A 9,806-nucleotide genomic window follows, 5' to 3' on the forward strand; every position below is an offset into this window, starting at 1 on the left:
GCTTGGGGCCTGGCTCCGCTGAGCCCGTGGGAAGCTTCCTTGGCCGCTGCTGGCCACATACTCAGGGCCCGCAGGTGTCCTGAGACCTGCCGCTCGGGATGAGGGACACAGCCGCCTGCCGCTTGCTGGAGAGTGACAGGGTCTGGGAAGCCCAGGCTGCGTTTTTAACCGGTTCTCATCGCCTCTAGTACTGACTTCCTCTGAGCATTTGTACTTTTTTACTGTTTGGCTCCGGCAGCTCTACGAGTAGCTCACCCGGCGGCTGCCAGCGTGCGGGTGTGTGGCCCGCAGTGACCATCCACGCAATCCGTGTGGGGGGCGTGGGCAGCTTCGCAGACAGGAGGCCCGCAGAGCTGCCACTCGGCATGGCAGGTGTGGCCAGGGGCAGGACGCGGCTGCAGCCCGCAGGCCACGGCAAGGCCGCCCTGCCACGCCCGCCTCCGCTGCCACCGACGGTGAGCCACCCACTGTGCAGTTCAGCGCACAGCACACGCCACACGCCACACGCCACGGCGCACGCCATGGCCGCTGCTTTGGCTCAGTCGCGTTATTACTGGTTTTAAGTCATTTCGGTCTTCGCTCCCTGTGTAACCTTCTTCCTATTTAAGTTAAAAGATCCCAGTGGGCAAAGCACACGCCATTTCTCCACATCCCTCAAAAGCTGCGTTCGCTATGCGTCTGATCAGCTCACAGTCGTGATAACCTTTTCCCGATTTCAGAGCAGTTCTCTTACTAACGAAAAAAAGGGTGAAATAGTTAAGTTGAATTCCCCTGAATTTTGTTTTAAGGACACTGTGAAACTCCCTCAGATCACTGGGCGTAAAGGTTTCCTCCGTGCCAGCTCAGCCAGGCGGCCGTCCTCACAGCCCAGGTCTTATGAGTCTGGTCTTCACGGGCGTTTTCACCACAAACCTAAATGTTTACGTTCACTTCCAAAACTCCAGAGCGTCCGGCTCGTAACGTTCCATTCAAAACACACGCTCTGTGCGGCTGACGCGACTTGGCCGAGACTGTGCGAGACGGACTTGTGAGAACACGCCGTGTCCACGGGCCACTGCCGACCAGACGGACTCGTGAGAACACGCCGTGTCCACGGGCCACTGCCGACCAGGCCGGGGTTGGCAAACGAGCCGTGGGGCCAGGTCAGGGGCTCTGAGCCCTTTCACGCACGGACACGCCGCCGCAACTGGCTGGGACACGGCCGCTGCCCGTGGCTGGAGCTGGGCTGGCGGCAGAGCACGCGGGGCACGGTGGCGCCAGGCACTCAGACGTCGGGGAAGCTAGTGCCCACGCCTCCCCTTCGCCCGAGTGGGTCCCCATCTGCCTGTGGCGACAGGAAGGAGGGGGGCCTGGACGTGGGGAGCCGTTGGGGGCACGGCCTTGGCCAACGGCCAACCTCCGTCCCTGACCAGCCTCCCTGGTCCTGGCGCCCACTGCTGACAGCTCTCCACAGCCCGTCACGCTGCCACTCGGCCTGGGCGGAGGCGACCGCAGCCTCCTCCCCGCAGCCCCTGCTGCCTCCCGCTGCGTCCCGGGCGAGGCGTCACGGTCCGCCCTGGTGGCCGCCCTCCCAAGTCCAGCTGTTCCCGCTCCAGGCCCCTGCCCCGCTCCCTCGCGGCTGGGACGAGGCCACCCTCCTGTCCCCTGTGGGCCCTCCCCCACTTCCTTGCTGGCTCTCCGGCCACGCACCCTCCACAGTGGTGCGGCCTGAGTGTCCAGACTCGGTGCTGACCCTGCTGAGTCCTCCTGCAGCCTCGTCAGCCACAGGGAGCCTGGGCATGGGAGAGAGGGGAGGTCAGTCTACTCTGCTCAAAGCCGATACCACGGGTGGCCAAGCGCCGTCCCCAGCACCCACGCCACCTAGAGAGCATCTGCTGACAGCATCCCAGACTGTCACCCACAGCGAGACCAGCAGACACGACCCCGTCCGGACTCTGCACCGGCCCAGAGCTGTCTTCAGCCCCGAACCACAGACGACAGACTCCTCCCACCCCTGAACAGCTCACACCCCCTGCCTGGACTGCATGGCGCCCTCAGCCTGGGGCACATGCCCACACCCAGGCCCGGCCCCGCTCCAGCCCACAAACCCTTTCGTTCAGAGCCGCTTCCTTCCGGCCTCAAAGGCTTTTGCCAGTGGCAGACGGTCATGTGTCCGACCGGGCCTCGGCGGCCCCCTGCCTTCCTCAACCAGAGGGGGGCGTCTGAGACGCCGCGCGTGCAAGGACGAAGCGGGGGAGGGCGGTGTGCATCTGCGCATCTGACGGCACCGCAGCCACGCCCGAGCCGGTGGAGAAGTCGGCCTGGCCTTGCACACCTCGGGGTCAGCAGGCGGCCGCCCAGTTCCAGGCGCTGAAGCGAGCGCACAGGCCCGGGGAGAAAGCTGCGGCGGTGGCCGGGTTCGAACTCGCTTCTGTCCAGGGCGGCCGGGCGCAGAGGGCGCCAGGCGTTCGCGGCCGGGCCTCCCACTCGCCGGGTGTCAAGGTGAAATGACTCAACAACGAAGCCCGCCCGGGAGCCCCGTGGCCGGCAACGCACGAGGCCCGCCTGGCGCGGGGACGTCGGGCATCGCGCAGCCTCCGGCGAGCCCGCCTAGGGACACAGCGCTGACAGCAGGGACGGCCGCCAGCTCTGCCAGGTCACAGCTCAGGGCTGCAGTTACTCCTGCCAGTCAGAGTGGGGTCCACTTAGTTCAGCTTCTACATGTCCCAGAGACCTTGGGCACTTGGGGACTTGAAGGACGAAGGCGACGTGACTTGCTCGAGCCATCCCGCCAGCTCAGAGGCCGTGCTCCTTCCTGCAGCACCTGTGGGTCCGCTGTTCCTGCTGCTGCCCGACGCCGGGCAGGGCTCCGAGAGGACAGTGTGGACGATGCAGACACGTCTCTGCTGCGGAGACCTGCACGCTGCGGGGGGGGGGGGGAACGGGGCGGCCACAAACGGCAAACAAAACCGATGCGTCAGACACCGACGAGCAGCAGGCAGGAGGGGGCAGGGGACGGGGCGCTGGGCCCACACAAGGGCACGACGCAGCTGACAGCCGGCGTCTGGGCTGACGGAGGCGCCACGGGGCCCTGCGGCAGGAGCCGCGGGCGGGGGCCATGGACGGCGCACAGACCGAGACCCCCAGGGTCAGGCACGATGGGACGCGGAGAGATGGTGCCGGCGGGGGGGCCTCGGACCCTGCAAGGGACGGGGCAGGAGCAGGACTCGGCGACGGGTTTAAGCGTCACTGCCCGCCATGCCGTGGACAGACTGCAGGCACGCGACACCAAAGCAGGCCCAGCGGCTGAGGAGGGACGTCGGTAACGGCGGCAGAGGAGCGGAGTGTCCAGGCCAACAGAGGTGGCGTTTGGAGAGGACGGGGTGCACCCTGCAGGAAGAGCAGCAGGCCTCACTGGCAGGCCGGGCGTGGGGTGACGAGGAAGGCCGTGACGCAGGCCTAGGGCTGTGGGGGGGACCAGGGCGTGACAGCACGTGGCATCCAGAGGTTGCGACACGCTTGAACACGTGTGATGCCGGTCGCAGACCCAGTAATGGGTGAAGCACTGGGCCAGACGCCGCGGGGCGGGGCAGGACAGAGGCATGGGTAGTGAGGGCGTCCCAGAGGGGTCTGCCAGCAGTGACGCCACAGGACAGTGTAACCTGTGACGCACGCAACATCGAGTCACGCTGATTTCCTAAGACGACACAGCCGACGAGTTCGGGAATGGCCAGACCTCAGTACCACGCCTGGACGCTGCGTTCCCACCTGAGGCGGCGAACCAGCTGTCAGCCACTCCCGCGTGGCACGCTGGGGGACGTCGCTCACCGCGGTGAGGCCCAGTGGCCCTGGCACCTGAGTCAGCCTCTTCTACCAAACACGACGCTGATGTTCGTATCACGATCGGCAGATTCTGTTTAACGGCTTCGGCTGAGGGAGGGGTGAGTGTGAACGCCTTGCGTAGCGCTCTCCCCGCTAGGAATGGCACGCGCTTCACGCACCTGGCGCTTCCCGTCTGCTCGCACGGGGCTGTCGGCGGCTGCGCCCCCACGACGACTTCTAGTGGACACATCACTCCTTGTGTCAGCATCATCTGGGTCCCGGCTGGACGCCGGGAAGGCTCATCACGCAGAACGACCTCCATCTTCTCCACGCTTGCTCACGGGGACAAGAAACGTGGCTCCCACTTGGGGCAGCTCACACCACAGGCGCCCACAGGGTGCCGGCTGCACGAAACGGGTGCTGGGAATACCAGCATGCGGGTGCCAGAGGCCATCCCTGCCCCTCGTGACATCCGATTCTGTTTAACACGCTGCTCTGGAACGGAACGGCCCGCAGCCTGGGAGAACGGATTCAAACGCACAGGACCAAGGTCTATTTCTTTGACTATGTTCGGTCTAACTTCCCCCGAGCAAATCAAAGGGGCTCGAGCAGGGACCTAGCGGGAGGAAGAGGCCATTTCACTGACTTATGAGAAGAACCGCTAAATGATAGTCGTATAATTTCACATACTTTCTAGATATATTTATTGGTATAATATAAACTCGGCAAAAGAGATACTATTTCACTGAAGTGATCATTTCATTCTAATAATCTCAGAATTATATAAGTTGATAGTTAATAAAAATATAACAGATAATTGTGATTTACCTTCTGCATGGAAATGCATGAGGTCAAATAGAGACATCAGAGACTCAGCTAAAGTGATTTTACGTAGCGGCTACTTTAGAAACATGAAGTACAACCCCAGTTCTAACCTGCTAATGTGATGCCCCGCCAGGCTCCGATGTTTTGGGGACGCGGATTAGTGGACACATTTTCTCCACTGTCGTAATAGCCACTAAAACTGCAGCCCCTTATTCCTGTACCGACTTTGAGCTAAATGTCTTTCTATAAATATTCTGAATAGTTTATATTTTTAACAACTTTGTTACTTTAACGTGTATTATCTTATAATTTATAATTGCGCATCCTTTAAAACATGAGATCTTTTAACCACCTGTTCAGAGTAGTGTATTGAGCTGGGCAGGGAAAGAGCTTACAACCCTGTACTATTGATTTCACTATAAATTCTGTCGCCCGTGGCAACCTGTGTAAAGCAGCCTGAGTAAAGGCCGGGACTGGAAACAGCCGGAACCTCCAGGTCCCGATCGGATCCTTGCTAACATTTTCTTGTACCGGTTGAAAATAAGTGATAATCGGAACTATTTTAAGAGGGAGTAATGAAATATTTATAACTTGCATGTAACTTTAAATTTAGCGGCTTACTAAATTAAGACATTTAAAATAGGTAATGGGAAAAATAAATACATTAAAAAAACAAGAAAGTTTTATACTTGCTATATATGCACCTGTGTTGCAAAGTAACCTAGAACTTGCTGGGAAAAGTCTGATCATATAAGTGGTGAGTCCGATTACCTCTTACGTGTTTAACTTCCACATAAAGTGATATCTATGAGCGCTAAACGTTACATTTTTAAACTTAATTAGTAAAATGAATTTGAAGTTAAAAATAGGGTAGCTTAATCAGGATTTAGACTCTAATGGCGGGAATCTTACAACACGTACATTTGTAGCATTTTTGTGACATCATTTTGCTGTGGAATTTTCTAAAAGTGCATAGAGTTTTGCAAACTTACGAAGACAGCCATTTATAGACACTTCGAACTACGAAAGCTCATTAATGAAGAAGGAGCCTGTTTTCTCGGTCGTGTGTCTGTTGGTTGGTCTCACGTGCTTCGTTTTGACCCCGGCCTCGTGTCAGGCTGGGCCGGGCGTCGGTGCTGACCCGTGTTTGTCGGCGGCTGATGAGCCTGAGGCCTCGCAGGAGGCAGCGTGAAGAGAAGGGAGGTGCCCGGTCTGTGGGCGGGGGGGGGGGGGGGCGGGAGACCCTGCCCCCCCGGCAGTGAAAGCCGCACACGTCTCCAGCCACGTGGCACAAGCCGGACTCTGGACTGGGAACCTGGGGAGGCCACCAACGTTGCACGACAGGCCCACTGACCCCTGGCCTGACGGACGACATGGCACCGGAGTCCTGAGCGGATGTCCTGGGGGCAGAAACGCAGGACATGCCTGGGCTGCGGGCGGCAGGTACCAGGAGACGAGGTCCTTCCCGGAGGTGGCTCTCCTAATGCGCGATCCACAGAGGACATCCTGACAGCTCCTTGATCAAGTGCTTCTGTGATGGGGACTGTGATGCACTGCGGTGCCACCAGATGCCAGGCCCCGTTCAGTGACCAGGGCATCGACCCACCGCCAGAACCGGGCCCACTGCAAACACTGCCTCTTGGCCACCAGCCTGTGCACGTCGGCCGGAGAGAAGGGACAGGCTGTGGTGAGGCCCTGGGCGATCCTGGTGCCCGTGGAGGGCAGCGGCTGGGACCCGTAAGAGAGAAGAGATGCAGCTGCTGATGGGCACTGAGCGGGCCACGGGAGCAGGGGTGCGGGCGGAGGCGGGGTGCAGGGCGGCCTGGATGGTGCTGCACGGCCTGGATGGTGCTGCACGCTCTGGCATTCCGGGAGGGCAGACAGGGTTGCCGACGCTCGCCTGGCAGGGGCTGGCGGGGCTCGGGTGCCAGCAGCTGACGAGGCGTTGGCGATGGCGGAGTGACAGGTGCTGCACACCAGCCGTGGCCACAGGCCACAGGCCGGTCTTCGGGGTCCACAGTGCTCTAAGGCCACGGCTCCAGGTTCCTGGCCTTGGGCACGCCCACACCCACGACACAGCACCGCCAGCCCTGACACCTACTCACTCAGGGCCACCGACGACAGCTGCCCAACAACACCTGAAGTCGACAAAAGCAATTGTTTTACAAAGACGTATTCAAAACGGACAACCCCAGCGACAATTTTAGACCTTAGAAATTCACATTTGGAAACACCGTAAACTCTAATGAGAAAACCTTTCTTCCGAGCGCGTAACAGGCTGTTTCCAGCACACGGCTTCTCGGGCAGTGACCGTGCCTTGTGTCTTTAAACAGCTAATGTCGCTCCACTGCCCTGAGTCTGCCACCAAGGTCACGGACACGGCGGCAGGGACAACTCCGAGTCTGAATACAAGACAGTTAGGAAGTCACTCAAAAGGGCCACACCAGGAGGTGGGCACGCTGCCTCGAGAGAAAGCGGTGAGCTTGGCAGCGCTTTGCCGTGACACACAGCGAGGCCCCCAGGGTGACGTGAGCGGGGACAGGACCTGTGAGGACAGCCAAAGGTGACGGTTCTCACGGAGAAGAGGAGGAACTCTCGGGCACGGAATGCGTTTATCGGGGGTCCCTGCTTTCATCCTGTTTCCTAAACTTGTAAGAGAAGTGGCCTGAATGGCGGTGACAGGCCACGCACAGCGCACAGCAGGGCCGGCCCTGAGCCTGGCTCAGAGGCTGTGGGGCGGGCGCATGGTGGCCCGCATGCAGGCGGCTGGCCCCGAGGGGAGCCGAGAGCAGCCGCAGATGGGCCTCGTGAGCCCCCGGCCGTGTCGATGCCCTCGCCCCCCGCTGCTGCCTGCTCCCCGCTGAGGCCGCCGCCAGGCCTCCCGCCCCGCCTTCCACAGGGCCCCGGCCTTCCCCCGCACCCCAGCAGAGGCCGCAAGAGGCCTGCTGCCGTCGCTGTGCCCGCCAGGCGAAGGCATTCTCTCATGGTGGGGGGACGACGCTGTCACTGCCAAGGGATCCCGTGCTGGGACACTCTGGGGTCCGCACCACCACGGAGGCATGGGTGCCATGGGGTGTGGGGGCGGCCAGCAGGACAGGGTGGCGCACGCCTGTGGGGTCGGCCGTGGGGTGCCGTGCTGCACGGCCAGGCCGCCGCTGCGGGGAGGCCCGTGTTGGGCCAGCGTCCGCGGCTGACAGTCCTCGCGGGCTCCGGGACGCCGGAGGTCGGGGGACCTGCGGCCGGGCGCTGGGGGCCGCAGACGCCCGCCCACGAGTTAAAAGCCCACGCTCAGCCGCGGGCAGGACGACCGTTCGGGGCGAGGCGTGTTGACGTGGGGACCGCTCCGCCTCTCACAGCCCGTCCTGTTCCTGCTCTGCCCGTCCCGTCCCTACAGACACGAGCGGCCTGCGGAGCACGCTGGTCACGAAACGAAAGCCAAACTGCAGGGCGGGTCGGGGAGCACGAGACGGTCCAGACGGCCGCGGGCCAGCGAGGAGGGCGCCTCAGCGAGCGTGTTTGGTGGGTGTGGAGGCGCCGGGGTGACCCCCACCCCACGGCCACTGTGCCAGCGGGATCAGGAATACATGGGGAGGGGACGCCGGGGCCGAAAGGCCGCCAAACTCAAATGCCGCTGACACCCACTTGAGACCACTGAAAGTTCAAGTAGCTATTGTCATGCTCCACTCAACAGAAGGTTACGTGGGTGTAACGCGAACCCATTTTACACTTCCTTCTGACCGAAACCTTTACAATTTGCTATTATGTTTCTAAACTGTTATGTTACTAGTTTAAAATCGCAATGTGCCTGAATATACATGTTGCCTTAGTTTAAAAACAGAAAAAAGATAATGTGAAAAAAACGCTGATGAAATTCACACGTGTAATCAAAATAACAACAAACTATAATAGTAATGAAAAATGTTTTTGCGTCCCGGGGCAGGCCCAGTCCCTAAGTGCACGAGTCATTCCACCTGCCACCTCCGGCCTCACCGTACCTTTCACGTCTTCGTCCTCGATGGTCGTGTTGGAGCTCTCTGTCGATTCCTGTTGGGGAGAAGACACATTTTAAGTTGCAAACAATAAACAGCTTGACCTCTTTCTTCTTAAAAAACTGGTGAGTGACGTTCACATCATGCAAAACTCTTCGGCAGGCTGTGTGCATATGCTGACATGCAAACGGACACACACATTACATGGTTTTAACGGGAATAAAATGCAAACAGATGCTACAAACGTTTAGGAAAGGGAGGGCTCTGGTCGCCTCGTCTCTGAAGCAGGAAAAATCCAGGTGATCTGCAGACTCAGCCGAGTGTGCAGCTTATTTTCAGAGCTGCCTGAGGACATGTCTGTGCTTTTCCTACATATTTATGAGAGACTGACTATGTTAGGCAAATGGATTTGAACCTTCAAAAGAATAAGTTTTATTCTCGACCAGTTAACGGCCCCATCTTTGTGCAGGGCAGTTAGTGATGTCCGGCGCTGAAGCCGCGGCCTGCCGGCCTGCCTCAGGCCTCTGTGGAGGAAGGTGTCATCGCTCCACGTGCTGCGGGGGGGAAGGCGTTAAGGCGAGCTGACCCGAGTTCCCGAGCCTCCGTGTCTGGGATGGGTCGTCGCAATGGAATCGTAACGGACAATTTACTCTGAAGAACAACTAGACTCTTCTCGTTCGTATCTGAACTAGAAACTGGCCGTTACTGATAAGAATCCCACTCCCATAACGAAAAGACAAAGCTATTTCTTCGTAAAACTACAAATAAGTTGGAGATTAATAACACACTTGAAAGACCACCATAAGCGCCAGCATTAAGACACGTTCCTTAAAAATGCTGACAAATTTTCTGATTAATAATGAAGTTTCTAGCAAAGAAATTGAGTAATAATCAGGAGACACCATTTCCTACGTGGGATGATTAAAGGCTAGAGCCACAAAAAACTGGAAACAATTTCCGAACGACAGCCATGTGCTCAGTGACGAGGGGCAGATCGGGGACAGTGCTGCAGTGTCCTTCCAGAGGCTCGATGTTCACAACAGTGACCAGCGTCCACGGCTACCACGCAGCACGTTTAACCAGAGGGACAGACTAGACGCATACGGACTCTCCATCCACACAAACCCGAAAGGTCTTCATGCGTTTAACGTGACCGAGAGCTCAAACTTGAACTGCACGTGAAGTGAGCCC

At 59.0% G+C, this 9,806-nt stretch overlaps 1 protein-coding gene and 1 long non-coding RNA gene across 2 annotated transcripts in view; both read right to left on the reverse strand.

The window, feature by feature from the left end:
• Positions 1–9,806, reverse strand: part of CAMK2D (calcium/calmodulin dependent protein kinase II delta) — a 153,129-nt gene that overhangs the window by 7,365 nt on the left and 135,958 nt on the right. The window lies entirely within an intron of this gene.
• On the reverse strand, positions 4,482–9,795 carry LOC111729803. The gene is made up of 2 exons (XR_002776392.1): positions 8,622–9,795; positions 4,482–6,764 (listed from the first exon to the last, which is right to left on the reverse strand). It is a non-coding gene; the product is annotated as an uncharacterized LOC111729803 (long non-coding RNA).

Source organism: Pteropus vampyrus, unplaced genomic scaffold, assembly GCF_000151845.1.
Source record: "Pteropus vampyrus isolate Shadow unplaced genomic scaffold, Pvam_2.0 Scaffold282, whole genome shotgun sequence".
Classification (NCBI taxonomy): domain Eukaryota; kingdom Metazoa; phylum Chordata; class Mammalia; order Chiroptera; family Pteropodidae; genus Pteropus; species Pteropus vampyrus.